Raw genomic sequence first — 16,393 nt, 5'->3', positions numbered from 1 at the left:
CGACGCGGAGCTGCGCTACACCAAGGTACCGCGGCTCCTGAGATGGATGTCAAGGTGGGTATTACTGCTGGCTAAAGGGACTCCGCGGAGTTACAACCTAATCCTCCAAAGCACTAATATTTTCCCTTCACTTTTCCCCCCGTCCCAGAATACCGTAATCATCAGATGCTGAGATTAGACTGCAGAGTTTTCCTGCCCACAGGTAGATATTTAATATTTTACGTCCCGTAGATCATCCAAGATGAATCCCAGCTGCTCTTTAAAGGGGATGGAGTAACGTCTGCTCCCATGTGCAACCAGAGCCCGAAAGCGCAAACGGCACAAGCGGGACTTGAACCAATTCCCGTCTAAATCTGTGCAATTTCCACATGCTGGCAAGAGCCCGCGGCTCACCGAGGCTCCTGCCCATAGTTTTGCCGGCCCTGCCCTTGCAGCCCATCCTGCAGGACTTTGCCGGGGCTGGCGAAGCGTCCCACACTTTGGAGCATCAATCGCATCTTTACAGTACCAACAGGAGACTTTCACTCGGTAGCGGATGTCTGTGCATCCAATTTGCACTAAAGCACCTTAAAAACGGAGTGGCCCCACTTTGAGGCAAAACCCAAAAATATCCCCATTGCTGCCTGCTTTGCTGTCTGTGCCTCATTTGCAAATCATTCACAGGGATTTTTACATATCCTAAAATACTTTTAACTGCAGGTTTCCTGTCTGTCATCCGTCGCTGATTAATACATTTCATTGCTATTATTGTTATTATCACTATTAAACGTGCATCCATCCAATTCATAAATCAAACACCCTGTCGACAAGGACGGAGCCAGCAATAACCAGGGTCGTTTTCAGGAGGTGCGGCCATGGGAGATGATGAGCCTTGCCCCCCTTGCCCCCTCCATGAGTCGATCTCAAACTGGTTTGCAGAAGAGGAACAGATCTCCAGTTTGCGGAAGGAGAGGTACAAGGCGGAAGGTAACCTGCCTCCAGTGACTCCAGTAAACCAGGGGCACTGGTGGGGACCGGACTATCCGATCCCTTCATCCTCCTGCCTCCCCGCGCAACCTTGGAGTTTGCCACGTTTCAAGGGAGAGAAGCGGACTGCAATTTTGTGTTGCTTAACCTCCTTACCTCCCAGCCCCACACCCCCTCGTGAATAAATCCGGGATGATTTCATCCCCCCCCGGTTTCTCTCCCCACCGCCCAGGACGACCGGGTCCTTACGCTCTGCTGGCTGTCACTTAGCCACCTTCCCGCGTACCCTGCGGGTCACTATTCCTCCAAACAACCTTTGGTTTCCACCAGTTGAGGTTCTTAGGGGCTTCTTGCACAAAACCCTTTGAGGTATTTCATGCAAGGCTTGAAAAGGCTCCTGCTTCCTCTGGGGGGCATTATCATGACAACCGCCTTTAATTCAGCGCAGACCCAGGCTCCCAGCTGGATCCTCAGCCACGCCAAGTCCCCCCGACACCCTTCGGCTGGCACGGAGAGGCCAAAGGAGCGCGCGGGTCCCAGGAGCACGGGGAACCGGCCCAGCCCCATTTCCCACTCCCCATCCTCATATATATTCCCTTCCAGTCGCCCCGCGCTTTTCTCTGCGTGTTCTGCTTTTGCGAGAGCTGCCCTCCTCTTCCCCACTCCCACCGGGCGCTTCCCCCCTCCCCGCGGTCCTCCTCTGTCCCCAGCATCCCCCTTTCTCTCGGCTCTCTATAAACAAAGCGCCTCAGTGTCTGGGGGAAGAAAAGTTGCATTATGCAAATGGGAAAAAGCGAACAGGAGATTTCTCACTCCGAGAACCCCCATTCCGGGCCTGCACCTCGGTTTCCATGGCATGACCAAAGCCTGCTGGAGGCTGGTTTGCATACGGATGAGAGAGGAGATGAAATCAGCACGAAAGCCCATCGCTGACAGAACACCATTGTTTAGCCTGTCTGATTTGGAGGCTAATGAAACGCCATTAAAAAAAGAAAGGAAGAGGGGAAAAAACCCGCCGCTTTCATCCTGGCTTTGGTCAGTGACGGGGAGGGGGGGTTAAATATGACGATGGAAGATCGTCTGCACGATCGGGCTTGGGGTGAAGGTGTTCTGGCATCAGGGAGGGAAATTCCCAGGATGCACTGCCCCTACGAGCCAGAGCGATGCCGACGGGAGATGGTGCTGTGGGCAGAACACTGGGCTGGGAGAGGCTGCGAAAGAGCTGGCAAAATCAGCCCTGTTCCTCTTAGGAGGTACAGCAGCACCCGGCATGAAAATACCCAACCCGCCGATGCTCAACGGCAGCCGCGAATCCGTCTGTCCCACGGCACGTCTTACGTTATTGACCCACTCAACAACACACCGTGTCTGGGAAAGACACGGGCCCAAGCGCGTGGGCTGGGATCGGGCTCTCCCAAGTCGCAGGCTTTCAGAGCGGAATGAATTAAAACCTGTGAAACCAAAGGCCGGAGCGGGAAGAAGGTCAGCGAGCAAGCACGGTGCGTTAGCACTCCTTCACCATGCAAGCCGCGACCGTGCTGGCGGAGAGGGAAGAGCCATGTGCACCTCAAAGGACAACACAAAATATACAAACACCCACGGGTGCCCCATCGCCCCCACCCCAACGCCCTCCTCGGGCTATTCCTGATGCACGGGGGCTAAGGAGGTCCCAGCACCGAGTGCTCCGAGGAGGTGGGATGGACGGAGCAGGAGTGCGGCCGCCAGCTCTCGGCCCCGGGTAGCTCTGCTCTCCTCCCCTCGCCCTTGCCATGGCCACCCAGGCCCTTTCCCCCTGCCAACGGCGCATTGTCTCCAGTGTGTGCCTTCGAGAACAGCGTGATTGGCCTTGAAAGGGCTGATTTGCTTTCCCCGGCCCATTGAAACGCCGGAGACCAAAGCCTGTTCCCTCCAGGCGCTCGGAAACCTGGCACCCTTTCCACTTCGCTTCCCCGTGCCCCTCAGCCCAGAGGCTCCTGCTGAGATTTTGCTGTCAACAGAGTTTTGTTCCCTTTCTAGGGCGGTGCAGAAGGGACACAAGGACCTTGAAAATGGCAGCTTCTTTGACACTGCTATTCTCCTTCGACCCCCCTGGCTGAATAAACAGCTCACAAAAATGGAGTTTACTGTATTTCCTCCTCAGGGGGAAAACACTGCATCTTGGTCCTAATTAATTTACCTAATTAACATTATCTTCATTGGGTCTGTATGTAAAGACTTCTTTCTGTACTGGCCGAGACAGAGGAAAAAAAACAGGAATAAAATATATTCAGGCATCTCCCAGCCTCGACTGTAAAAGGGACATCGCAGAAAGAGCTGCGTCGCTCCGATCATTTCAGCCTCGGAGAAAGCGGCTGCGGGAGAATCGCCTCCGCCTCGACCTCCTCTCTTTTGCAAAGAGAGAGGACGGGATGGGGCCGTATCACTGCACGCCAGCCGCTCGATGCTGCGCTGGAGGAGCAGTGGGTGTCCTCGGGGAATGAACTGCTGGGACGGGCGTGCCTGGGGATGCTCGGGTGGATGAAGCTTAGGGCAGGAGGGAGACCAAGGCGAACAGGGAGAGCCAGGAAGATGCCCGTGAGCAGGCTAAAATTTAAGCCACTGGCCTGGCGACTCCGCTGCAGTTAACCAGCAAGCTCTGTGCCAGTTTATACCTGCTGGGGAGCCTGCCCTGTGTTTAGACCCTAAATTTTCCTGGGGCTTGCCCAGGTCCTGGGCGGTCACTGCCGAAGAGGCAGAGGGCCCTGCGAACCGTCCGCCTTCGCTGCTCCTGCCTAGCAAAGCCCTGCTCTGCTATTTTGTTCTTTTCCCTGCCAGATGCCAGCTCTCTTCAGCCTCTTTTTTCTCCCCACGCTTTGCTTTGCCGCATAGTTCCGGAAATCAGAAACAAAAGGAAAGGAAAGAAAATAGGCTGGATCTGGTGGGGGGGGGAGTGGGGAGGAGGGGGAGTTTCCCTTCCGTTAAGCTTTTTGCAGCTCTCCCTGCCTCCCAATATGAGACACTATATGGCATCTCACATGACGAGCGCTCGCGCCCACGTGCGCGGCCACGTGATGAGATGCCCAGCTATGCCAGGCTGCGGGATGGAGGCGAAAAGGGAGAGGCTGGCTTTGCAGCCCGACCTCTTTGGCCGGAGAAACAGGAGGATGCAGAAGAGAGAAGCTCCTCTCTGCTCCCGCCCCGCACGCCCAAAGCGGTGTGCGCTGCCGAAACGCACGCTTTGGGGGAAAAGCATTCCCGGGCCGTGTGTTCACAGGCTTTTGTGGTTTAGTTTGCGCAGCGAGATCTGTGCTTTCAGGGCAGGACGCGGACTCAGTCCCGCTGTTGCTATTGGGGCCCCTACAGATAAGATATTGGCAGCCAAAACTTCCTAAGCACCATGAATTACAGAGTCTGAGCCGCACATCTCCGCCTCCACGTCTTCCCGTCAGCCCCACTTCAAACGAGGCTGTCAGCATGGGTTTAGGCGTCCACATCATCAGAATCATTTGATTTACAGACATTTTTGTTTTATAAAGGGAAATCCCCCATCCCAGACTGCATAACCATTAGCTGAAACGGCCAGCAATCATCCCAGAATTTGTTTTCCTTACCAAAAGAAAGTCCCAGCTCAGGGTGCGTTTCCATTTGGAAATGTCAGCTCCCCACAGCAGCCCGCTCCGAGCGCGCTGCCTTTCCCACCGCCCCAGATTTACGACGGCGCTGAATTTTAACAAGGCGATAAGCAGCTCCCACCCTCGGGAGCCCCGTCAGGATTCTCCGCGCCAGAGGAGAAACGGGCAGAAACCTTTGTGCATCCCGATGGACGAGGAGGAGAGAGGGAAGGTCTCTGTGCCACAGGCATCACCCTCTGGCTTTGCTTTATTCAGGGAGAGTCGGAGCACACCTCCAGCCCTGGAAATCGTGCCACAGCCAGCACGAAGCCTGTCCGAGCAGCAAGGCAGGGTCTGGCTGGCTCCAGCCACTAGTAGGAGCTGCAAAAGTGTGATTTGAGCAGCAATAAGAGCTGAAAAAATGGGCCACAGAGCCACGCCAGAAAGGGATGCGCCGCGGTAGAAACAAGGGCTAGCGCAGCTCTGCTGCTCCGGCACCGGTTTCGCACGGCTGCACCTCCCAGGTTGTGCTCTCCTGCTGCAAAATCTGCTTTAGGCTGTTGGAGGAAAGGCATAGCAAGCACGGGGTCTGCACCGGGCTCCCAAAGCAAAGCCCTGCGTCACCTCGGCGGAGCACGATGGCGAGCACCAAGCCCCCAAGGCAAGCTGCCCAAAGCGGGCGTTTCCACAGCCCAGCTAAAATTCAAGTTATATCCCGGAGGAGAGACCTCAGACATCTTCACCTGCCTGCTGGACCAGGCCGAGGGGAGATGCTCCTGCCATCAGAAACCTGCTATTAGCAGCAGGTGCTTTGTCCACTCCATTCCCAGCTGCTGCTAGACTTTCAGTAATTCTCAGTGACCTCATTTTCACTTAATTTTGTAAATCATTTTTGGGTTGTTGTTTTTCATTTTACTCTATTTTTAATTTGTTGTTGTTTCCCTCTGAGCTGGAGTTTGTCATTTAATCAACTTAGACCCAGATAGCCTGGAGGGTGTTTGGGGAAGGGGGGTAAGGGGGGGAAGAATGAAAACGCTAATGTCACATCACCTCCCTAAAATGAGTTTTAATTGTAATCCTTTAATCCCTCTCAGATGGCCCTCTCTCCACTGATGTTTTTCATAATTATTCCTTGCCATTTTCCCATCGGTCTAAGGAGTGTCTTCAAGAGGGAGGGGGTGGAGAAAAGGCCCTTTTATAAAATAATAATAATGGGCCAAATTAAGACACAAAGAGGGAAATAACAAGGGGGCAAGGGCTGCAGAGACAGAATGGGGATTATTAATGCCTCCCCCCTCAGAAATTTCAGTGATGGTGCTCTCAGCCACCCCAATCAGTGGGCAATTGAGGCTTGTTTGCTTGAGTGGCTGCACCCTCCTACAATGACCCACATTTAGCCAAGTGGCTGCATTGACAGAGTACCAGGTGCGCAGGATTGGGAAACCGCCTCGAGGCAGCCTCTCGCCAGCCCGCCCCGCTCGGCACAGAGGGGTCTGCACAAGGCTGGCCACCTCCAGGACGGTTCCCACCTGCCCGAGCCGCCGGCTGGACCCGAGGATGAGATGGTCAAGGGGAACGTCCCCTCCAGCACCGCCGAGCACCCAGGGCCCTCTGCCACCCTGGAGAGCTTTGGAAGGCATCGTTCCCGCTGCTGCTGCCAGCGATCGGCCCCCTCGCCCTCTGAAATGAGTTGTAACTCATCTCTTGGTCTCACTCAGATGGAGACTGAAGGGTGCTGAAGAGGAAAGGCATTGCCTTCCCCAGCAGCAGCAGGGAAGGACATGGCTGGGTGGGGGAGCAGATCAGAAAGGGTCATCTTGGAGCTCTCAGTCCTGCTCAGGGGCCGCCGAGCTCTCAGTGCTGTCTCCAGCCCTCCACCAGGATCGGTGCTCCTGGCACTGCTACCTGCCAGCACCCACCACCACAGACACCCCTGCCCCTCCGCAAAGCTGAGCTGGCGGGAGAGCAAAGCCGCCTGTCCCTGACCGATTTACTTGGCTCTGAGCAGCGCCAAATTTCACCCAGGCCCCCAGGGCTTCTGCTGCCATCGAGTGCCAGGCACATTACAGCAATGTCCGGTGCAGCCTCTTGCCCCACGGTGCCAGCGCCCTACAGATGGGGCCACCACCCAAAGCCTGTCGGAGGGGCCACGAGCCCAAGAAAAGTTCACTGGATGCTTCCAAGCAGCTTGGAAAGCTAACAGGAACCAAGTACCCAGGTTAATCGGCACTTGGGGGCTCAGGTCTCTAAAGACACAGGGGTGTTAATTCAGAGGAGTTAAGCCCAGCCTCCCTTTGAAAAGATGTGGGCCCAGCGAGCACGAGCAGGAATTGAGACGCCGTGAAAGTCTGGTCCCCGAACGCAAGCTGCAGAGCTTTCATTAACTCCAGAGCTGCTCTGGTGAAGCACCCCGGCGAAAGGGGAACGTTTACAGACCACTGAACTTGTATTTAATCTGGGAAACCTCTTGTACAGGTCTGACGGGGGTTAATCCACCCCTAACATCTCTTTCACCCTCTCTCCCCCTCCCCAGCCATAAAGCTCAACAATCATTGCTAATCATCACATTACTTCAATGAGCCTGACCCAAAGGGCTCCGCCAATGCCTCCTCCCTGATCATCTTGCTCCCCATTTCGGCTTTCTCCCCACAGCAACCTGCACCGTCCCACCCTCCGCCATGGTGCAGGGATCAAATTGACAGTGCATGTCAGCAGGGCGACCCTCGGGGACGGCAGGTCACGGCCACAGCGACCCCGAAGGGCAAGTGATTCTTGCGGGAACAAAGAGCCCCTGTGTGCCGACGGGCCGGAGTTTGTGTGCAATTAACTCTGGTCAAACCAAACAGACCCAGTTCATGAGCGTGGAGTCTAAGAGCATCGTCAGGGTTTATAGACTCCCGGCTTCGAGGGAAGGGGGACCGGCAACGCCTGAGCAGCGGGAGCTGCAAAACAAGAGGCAAAGACAGCCCCGGACACAAAGCAGGGCAGGGAGGGGGGCAAAAATAGGATTACAGCTGGGGTACGGCTGACAAATTGTGTCAGGCACCAGGAGCATTTGGGGAGGAGAGCTGCAAAGAAAAGGATCCCTTTAATTATCAACGGTTGGGCACCAGAGGAAGAAGCGTCTCGTGGCTGGAGGGGAGCGGTGGGACGGCTGGACACGGGGCTCCCGCCCGCAGCCCGACTCGCGGTCAGGAACGGGGAGGGTGGACAAACCCCGGCTCTGCCACGGGCCGAGGGCTGGTTGGGGTCCTGAGCACGGGCACAGAGGGGCTGTTTTACCTCCCGCCTCGCCTGGCAATGCAAGGATGCAAACCCCATCCAGCCAGGGGGAAAAGGGGAGCTCAACACCGCGAAGAGTCCCCCTCCACCCCCAATGCATCCCCGCCAAATAACATCTTTTCCTCCTAACCAAATTAAATTCGCCATGTAGAATTTCTCAAGAATCCCAGTGTAGGAGCATCAAAGCGTTTTGGTTTGAATTGCATCAAAACATGACAATTATGTGCAGAATTTTTAATTATTTACATGGTACAGTCTCACTAGAGATACGATACACAGCAAAAGTTTATGAAATGAAACAACCAAAGTAAAGGTACTTTATGGTGTTTTATGTTACCAGCCCTCAATAAAAGCATCGGAATAACATATTAGCGGGGTTGTTCTGCTGCTGACAGGGAAATATTCCTGTAAAATGTGTCGGTTTCAACAGAACTGCATTTTCCCATTAACATATTGCCAACGAACCGAGCACATCCTCTCCCATCAGCCCTAAGCTGCTCCCAGGCTCAGGCACAAACGAGCCCCGCTGGGCTGCGCTCAGAGGCCCCAGACTGCAAAAATGGCCACAAAAATCACTTTTCCTCCCACTTGCCACATGAACCTCATGCTCCAGCAGCAGCGTTGTCCTTCCCCTGCAGCACCCTGGTTTCAGGTGAGGCTTTTGGACAAAGCCACAATAACCAACCCTCGCGATTTCAATCACCAGCCTCAAATATCCACATTGAGCTGCCCTCCTTCAGGAGAAACATCGCTTCTGACTTGTAAAAATGAGATGTATCCCCGGAATAAAAGACAGAGGAAGAGGGAAGGCTGGAGAAAACAACCCTCAACCTTTACTTCCTTTCGAACTGATTTTAATTTCTTTTTTTAAACCCGTTTCCCAGGTATTTGGGAAGCTGGGAAAGGCAGGTTTGGCTGCAGCCGCCTCCGAAGCGATGCCATGTCGCTGGGCAGCCCCGCTCCCCCGTCTCCCAGCCCCTCTGCAGCCCCCCAGATTCCTGACCCCCTTTCTCCCAGCCCCGTTTATTGTCCTTCATGGGCAGACATGGAGGCTGGCACTGAGTCGTGGGAAGCAAACAAGCAGCTGTGGGTGCCGGAGCGGGGCGGCCGCCCTGCCAGGCCCCTTCGTCCCCAAACCCGGTGCCATCCCCGCCGACGGCGGGGGGCAGCTGGGGAGGCTTAGGGAAGAACTGGAGCAGGGGGATGGATAAAATAGGAGAGGGGGAAGAACAAGAAAGGGAAAACAGCCCCCTTTAAAATAAAGAGGAGGAGGAGAGAGCAAAAAGGGGGGGGGGTGTAAAAATCGTTAACACTAATTATCAGGCACAGGGACAAACGATTAATTTGCAAGTCAATTAGTCTCAGATAGGTTCATGTTTCCTGTTCTCAGCCACTGAGGGGGAAAGAAAGAGGGAGACACAACTGCGGCCTTAATCCTCCTCAGAGGCGGCCATGGCAGGGCCGCCTGCCCGTGCCAAGGTGGAGGGAGGGGGGCTACAGCTGGCACTGCCGCGGCGGAGGGGCGGCCACCGTTATGTGCCAGTCATTGTGCCCTCCCGAGCGGCCCTGGCACCGCGCCGACGCCCTCCCCGCCGGGCCCCGCAGGACGGGCGCCGCCATTTGGGAGCCCCTGCCGCCATTTTGTTGATGCCCAGGGAGGGCGGCTGCTGCTGCGGGCTCTTCCACGTGTAGAGCCTGTAGCCATGCTGTCCTCCTGCCGCCTCTCCCTCCCTCGCTCCCCCCCGCCAGGCCTGCGTGGCCATCGGGGCCTGCAGGTGCTACCAAGGCCTGCGGGCGCCATCAAGGCCTCAGCGGTTGCTAGGAGACCGAGCGGCCTGGCCAGGCCCAGTCCGGCCTGGGGTTATGGCCGTACCAGGCCCAGTCTGGCCTGGGGTTATGGCGGCACCATGGGGATGCGGCAAAAGTCCCCCCTCAGCTGGGGAGCTGGCGGGGAACCACGCTATGAGGGGCCGGCTAGAAAATGGCCCCATCTCAGCAGGCGAGGAACAGAGCTGCCACTGTGCTGCAGAGGCTGTCGGAGTCCCCAAAGGGATGGGTTTTGCCCAAAGTTGCCCTCCGAGCTGCAGCGAAGCCGGGGTCCCGACAGCAGCCGCGAGGCCGGGGCCTTGGGGCAGCTGGGGATGGAGGAGTCTGGGGGAGAAGAGACATGGGATGGGTGTTCGGGGTGTCCCCCCACCCCAACCCAAGCTGTGGTTTCTCTGCCACCTGGCATTATACAAGAACTCACAAAAACAGCACTGTAAAATATATATTTTCTAGGAACAACTTGAGGACTCAATCAAACATCACCCCATGCTCGAGAAACACGAGGAAAAACTGAAGAAAAACAGCTTAAAGCAAAGGATGGAGAAAAGCAACAGGGGGAAAAACTCAAAGCAAGGGAGAGAAGTGCCAGCAGCCCCCCGGCTCCATCCAGCAGGACAGACAGCCCCCGAGGACGCACGGACACCCGCCACATCGCCGGACAACGGGCGCCCTCACCGCTTCGCGCTCCAGCCACCCCCGGACCCCAAATCCCACCGCCCCGGGGAGGACATGGCGGCTGTTTAGCATGCGTGCGCACCCCGCGTGTGTGTGTTCGCGCACGGGAGGGTGCAGCGCATGATCTGAATGTGCGCCGCGTTCCCCACGCTCTGCGCGGGGATATTTGTGTGCGTGTGGACACAACATGTCTGGGACCTGACAAAAGCCATCTGATTGACACAGAAAAGGGGGCTGACAAAAGGCCAAGCGGGGCTGGAGAGCGGTGCACAATGCTGGTCGCCGGTACCACGCGCAAGGGTGGGGGAATCGAGGGAGGCAGGGGGGAGCGGGGTGGTTTTTAAGGACACCTCTGCCTTCCACATTTTAAAAAAAATTAATAAATACATTAACGAGCCTTCAGCCTCGCTTTTGTGCAAAGCATTTGCAGCTAGCCGGAGAGATTTTTAACAAGCATCCTCATCCTCGGTGGCGGCAATAACAGTTTTGCTGCCGTCCCACGGCCGCAGCCAACACAGGAGCCTTTTGCACCAGGTGAAACAAATCCAGAGACAACTGGAAGCCACCATCCTTTCCCCAAAGCCCGCTGAAGCTTTTGGATAACCCTTCCCAATGGTAAAACCCAAGAAGCTGTGAAACACCAGGAGAGTGGCCTGAAATTTGGTTAAAATGCCAGCTGAGCTCCACCCTGGAGGGAGCTGCAGCATCCAAGACCATCGGGCACCGGCACCCATCCCTTCAAGAGTCACCCATCCTTCCAAAGGCCCTCCACGATGCTGGGGTGTGTGATAAAAACCATATTTTTCTTGTTCTAGGCAGCTAATTCTGGCTGGAGCAAGGACCCAGCTGAATTCCCAGGAATACTTCCATTTTTCCAAGAAGCTTTCTCAAAACCCATTTTTTTTTTTTTCTCCCCCCTTGTCTTAACGAGAAACAAAAGTGTTTGTGATTTAAACGGCTCCACTGCCACAGGGAAGTCCTGGAGCAGCAATTGCTTTGCTGCACAAGCCGCTGGGGCTCTGAATGCCTCCGAGCAGGGAGGGTAAAAAAAAGACACTTATTTATCTTTAAAAAGTGAAAACTCACCACACTTGTTATTCTTTTTGTTTTAATCATATTCTGAAATTTTCAACCGGCTTCGTAACTGATTAAGCTTTTGTACCTGATAGCCTCAAAGACCGTTTTTCAATCAAAACTAGTTTTGAACAGGATTGACCCAAGTTTAAAAACTCTTGTTCAGCCGCACACCTGGGATTTCATATTTCTGTGTGTGCATTGAACAAGTCTCAAGGCACACGCTCTTATTTGGATACATTTTCCTTTAGGGTTTTTAATATTTTTAATTTTTTTTTTTTTTTCAAGAGAAAAAAGGGAGCACTAAGAAAATGTTTCGTTCACAATAAAGAATCCATCCAAATTCCTAAGAATAATAGGAAATACCCTGGGATGATGCTACACAATGGAGCTAAATTGGTTCCCACCAGCTCAGGACCCTGTAAAAGCCTTCTTAAGATTTTTATTTTTTTAATGTGCACATTTTAATTTGTCATTTCAAATACAATATTTTATCAGAATAATTCCTAATAAAACGCTTTTTGGTGTGTTCAAACGTTTCTCAAATATTGTTCATTCTATAAATGAACAAACATTAGTAGCAGTAATAATAACATAGGTAAAATCCCCCCTTTTTTTTTAGCTTCTGGGGGCAAATGATCGCTACAATTTATGCCCCCAGCAGAAAAGTATTTTTTCGTTTGCTAAATTAAGAGGCAAAGTGGGAGAATTACATTTAGTAACTGGCTTAAAACGGGATCCTGCTTGACCCGACAAATCCCGGGTAACAAGACGGCTTTGTCTGAACGTGTGGCAGGCGAGATTTCACACTTCCTCCCGCACAGAGCTGAGACCAGACCCAGAAACACACGATTTTACCCCAAACTTCCCCCTCCCGGGTTTTAAGGAGATAATTCGACTTCAACGATTTTTTTTTTTTTTTTTTGAGAGGGGAAAAAAAAATCGAGTCTATTTAAAGCGGGTTTTTTACCGATTTGCTGGGATGGAAAAACGCTAGGAGGAATGGTAGAAAACGAAGGGGCAGTTTGGCGGGGAAGGAATGGGGGGAATTGGGGGGATTTGGGGACTTTCCCACGCCCCCCCCCGCGGGCGGAGCGCCCGCTCCTGCCCAGGCACCGCGGAGCAAAACCCACCCGGGACCGGACCGGGAGCGTTTCTCCGAGGGGGGAGGGAAAAAAAAAAAGAGAGAAAAGACTTGCCAATGAATATTTTAAAGCCAGGACCAGCGGGATGAGCTCTGCACTTTTAGCCCGAGGTGCTAAAGCCGGGGGGGGAGGAATTTGGGCTCTCCCCCCCCCAAAAAAGACCCTTTTCTGCAGGGTTCAGGCTTTAACCCGGGTTAAAACAACTCAGCGCCTGCCACTTCCACCCGGAGCTTTTAGCTGCCGGCAGAACCCTGTCTGCAAACGAATTATTTGCCCTAGGTCGCCTTTTGCGAGCCAATTGCCCCCCCCTCCCCTTGGGGACCCCCCCCCGGCAGCCCCCCAAAAACAGGGGAGAGGAGTTCACTTCGTGCCCTTTGCCATCTCCATTTGTTTGTTAGTTCTGTTTACTTCGCTCATAATCCGGGGGTTACTCTGATCAACTGCGCACCAACTAATTTAATTAAAAAAAGCTTATTTTATAATCTGATTCGGGAGGGGGAAATCTCCGTTTATGGTTCCCCCCCCCCCCCCCCCGCCTGCTGGATGCGATCATTATTCTTGCATTTTCTAATGAAATGTAAGATTACAAATTAATTGAATTGCTTTCCCCCCTTCAATCTGTCATCTTTGTTAAATTTGGGGCTAATCGTAAATAAATTGCAAATATCTAAAGCGAGCATGGGGGTTTTTTTTTATTTTTTGTATTCAGTTTGCATTGTGCTTTACGGGGGAAGGGGCTGGGTTGGGGCACCCCTTCGCAAAGAGCCGAGAAATCCCTGCGGGGAGGGTCCCGCCAGGGCCCCCTCACCCCACGGGTCCCCCCTTCCCAGGGGGGGGAAAAAAAAACCAGCAAAAACCCCACTCCACAGAACAAAAGAGAGGTTTGAATGGCTGGGAGATGAAAAACGGGTCATTTTTTAAAAATAAAAAATACAACCCCGCTGATTTTAGCCAGTTACAGAGCTCCACAGAAAAATTGCAAAAAGGGACGACAGCAGCTTAAAAAGTGCCCTCAAAACCTGTGCGAGCCCAGGGCTGAGGCGGCCGACGCGGAGGGGTCCCGGGAGCCAGCGCGGCGCTTGGTCCTTTCTGCCCTGCCTCCATCCATCGCCCCCGCAGGCTGCGTCCCAACCGCAGCCCCCAGAAAAAACACTTGGAGTCAAAAAAAAAAGAAAAAGAAATAAAATGCATTCATCCTCTCAATGCATCACCAGTTTGCCAAGCTATAGCGGTACTGGAAATCCTGGAAAATAAGTGATTTAGGTAGTTTAAGCTTTCCACTTGATCCTCTAATATTAATTTCATTGGTTTAAATGATTTTTTTTTTTGCATACCTAAACACAGCTCCTGTATTTATAGCCATCAAGATTAAATATTGTATTTTTTTTTAAATTCACAGCACAGTTCTATTAGAAAGCGCTGCAACTAGATTTTTTTAAAAACTTTATTTGTCCTTTTTACCTGCTGGCATATTCAGTTGCTATTTGATTACATTTATTGTAAAACAGGGCACAAATTAGCACATTTTATCCCATATAAATAATTTTTAAATTTGATGAAAAGTTATTCCTGCACTACGTAAACCCATCACTGAAGCCAAGGCAACTGTGCTTGCTTCACGGATGCGTACATCTACGCTCCCGCGCACGCACAGATAGCGTTAGAGGATTTTGGATTTATCCCATTTGCCAAGCCTGGACAACTTTTCACCTTCAACTCAGAGTTTTAACCAAAAAAAATCAAGGTGTTCCAGGATGGAAAATATCTTTGTAAGTATATAAGTCGCTGGTTGTTACTGCTGCTTCCCCAGGAGCCACAGCCAAGAACGAGGACGCTCCTGTTTTCACTCCTCTCTCGCAAACAGCAAAAAGCGAAGGTTTGTCCCCAGAAACCCCCGCCCCAAGAGGCGATCGGTCCCCTCTGCACCCTCCCAGCGCCTCGCCTTGCTGCCTGCACCCCTTCTGCTACCCAGGCACGGGCATCGCTGCCGCCGAGCCACCCCGTGGCACTGCCAGAGCCCCGGCGAACCCTGCAAGGGGGTTTTACCCCCTCTGCCCAACCCTTGCTCTCTCCCTTAAATCTTAAACCACCTTCTGTTGTCACCAACACAGATTTTAGGGGGGAAAAAACTAATAAATTAAATATTCCCAGGTCCTGCGATGCCAGGGGCTTCCCAGCACTGGGATGGGGAGACCATTCTCCCAGCAGGGTAATTTTACAACAGAAAAGTCTTAGAGCCCGTATAAATGACACTTAATATTTGTTTTCAGAATAAAAGGGTTGCACCGGCACTGAAAAATCAGCAAGTGTCACTTAGGGGAGCACCAGAAAGGACACATCTCCAAAATCCCTAGCAATTTAAACATCTATTTTAATATTTTCTTCGGGAGGTTGAAACTTTTTTTAATGTAATAAATGGCAAAAGGGGCTTTCAAAGCCAAGCACTGCCCTGAGCTGAGCTCAGCCAGGTTGGGGGGGGGTCGTGTGCTTCCCCCCAAAGCAGGCCCCACATTTGCCCCTAAAAAAACCCCCAAATGCAAAAAAAACCCCAGACTCAAGCGTGCGCAGTGCCTGGCTCAACCCGAACCCTGTTTTCCCCCCCCTCTATAAAATGCTGCATCCCAAGGAAAACGTTTTGACCTCATGGTAAATAAGGATTCCCCCGCGCAGCTACCGCAGCAGGACCACGCTGCCGGGCTCTGTGCAAAGCCACCCCGAGACGACGTATCTCAGCCCACCACGTTCAACGAGGAAGATTTCGGGACAATATTTATTACCTTTGAAAGCACAACAACATGTTATTGTTCTCTGATAAAGCAGACAGGACTACCGCTCTGCCGTCGCTCGTTTTATGTATGCCATACCCCATTTCTTCCTAATCCCCCATTAGAAAGAAAATAAAAAAACATTATCATTTGGAAGATGAGAAAGTCATACGTACATATCCTTTAATTATATATAAACAATTTCTGATAACATTGTCACAGCTTTTCATTTCTTTCTAATCCTGATCGCTTTTATTCAACCTTTATCTAAGGCATCGCCTCCCACCGCAGGAGCAGCCAAGGCCTGATCCTTCCTTCCTTGCGTCGCTGCAAGTAACCCGGACAAAACCTGCGCTTTTTGGGGCACGCACAGTTAAGCAACGAGGGAGATGGGATTCTCGCGCCCGCCCTCGCTCCGGCATCGCGGGGAGGTCTCCACGAACTGCGGTTTCTCCAGCTGCAGCAGCCTGCGGGAGCTCGCTGGTGTGAGGCAGCGCCAAAACCTCGGCTGGGTGATGGATAAAGCCAAACCTACAACAATTTACACCAAGCACAGCTCCAACCAGGGTGGTGTTTAACCCGATATTTCATAGGGATCGGTTTAGCATTCTCTACGTGGGCTTTTCCCCCCGCTTAGCGCTCCAGTTCCAGCAGTAGTTATGGGATTTAGCACACAAGGGCTTCTAAGATCACTAATCCTATTAAACTTCTGCAAACAGGCAGGGTGATAGCCATTGGCTGCCCAGGGCCGAGGAGAGGGGGACACGCACAGCGGCGATGACCCCAAATCCTTGGGAAAGACGACGCGCATGTGCGTTAAGCTCGGAGGAGCCCTCTTTCTTTACGCTCACCCTGATGATCTGCCCCGAACCTGGCTCGCCGAGCCCCCTTCCCCGCCGGCTGGGACACGGGCGCAAATTCGCAGGAAGGTCCCGAGCAGGGGGCACGAGCGGCGGCGTGGGGTGGGACGGTGACCCCCAAATCAATCCCCATCCATCCTCCCTCGGCTCTGCCGCCACCAGGCAGGGACAGGGGGACACCGAGGATGCTGTGCCAAGCCCTGAGCCCA

This window comes from Platalea leucorodia, assembly GCF_965183815.1.
Source record: "Platalea leucorodia genome assembly, chromosome: 24".
In the NCBI taxonomy this organism is placed as follows: domain Eukaryota; kingdom Metazoa; phylum Chordata; class Aves; order Pelecaniformes; family Threskiornithidae; genus Platalea; species Platalea leucorodia.
Note: the sequence above shows the minus strand (reverse complement) of the source record.